Source organism: Mirounga leonina, unplaced genomic scaffold (genome assembly GCF_011800145.1).
Source record: "Mirounga leonina isolate KUSES-001 unplaced genomic scaffold, KU_Mleo_1.0 Mir_170, whole genome shotgun sequence".
NCBI lineage: Eukaryota > Metazoa > Chordata > Mammalia > Carnivora > Phocidae > Mirounga > Mirounga leonina.
The window spans coordinates 42,585,535-42,586,246 of record NW_023270433.1 but is presented as its reverse complement, the minus strand read 5'-3'; positions in this window follow the sequence as shown (position 1 = coordinate 42,586,246).

Below are 712 nucleotides of genomic sequence, written 5' to 3'. Positions count from 1 at the left end.
TGAAAATTTATAGGAAGCTTGGGGCCAAATAAAACTTTTCAGATTGGTGTGAGAAAAGGGAGAACCCTGCCACTCTCTGCACCCCCACTTCGACAGGGGGACAACATCCTCTTTGTTCCTGTCAAAGCATTTATCATAATTGCCAATTATCTTATGTCACAATTTGATACTTATTCATTGACTATTGGCATAACCAGCCTGTAAGTGCTATGAGGGCAAAAACTCAGTCTATCTCACCCGCCACTGTACGTCGAGCACCCGGCCACGCTCCAGGCACATGGTCAGCATTCAGTAAATAATTACTGAGGGGCACCTGGGTGACACAGCTGGTTAACCATCCGACTTTTGGTTTCGGCTCAGGCCCTGATCTCAGGGTCTTGGGATCGAGCCCCGTGTCCAGCTCTGCACTCGGCGCGTAGTCTGCTGGAGATTCTCTCTCCCTCTCGCTCTGCTCCTCCCCCTGCTCGCTTGCTGTCTCTCTCTTTCTCTCTCTCTAAAATAAATAAATAAAATATTTAAAATAAATAACTAAATAAATAATTAATTACTGGGATGTACAGGTGAGGTCATAGTTTTTTCCCCAAATCTCATTATGGAGCAAATCAGGACAAAACAGAACTTCCAAAAACTGGAGAGCAGCGGGAAATGTTAAATGAGGTTTTCAACTGATTGAGGCTTTCGTCGATTTCTATTGCTATAAATCACTTCCCGG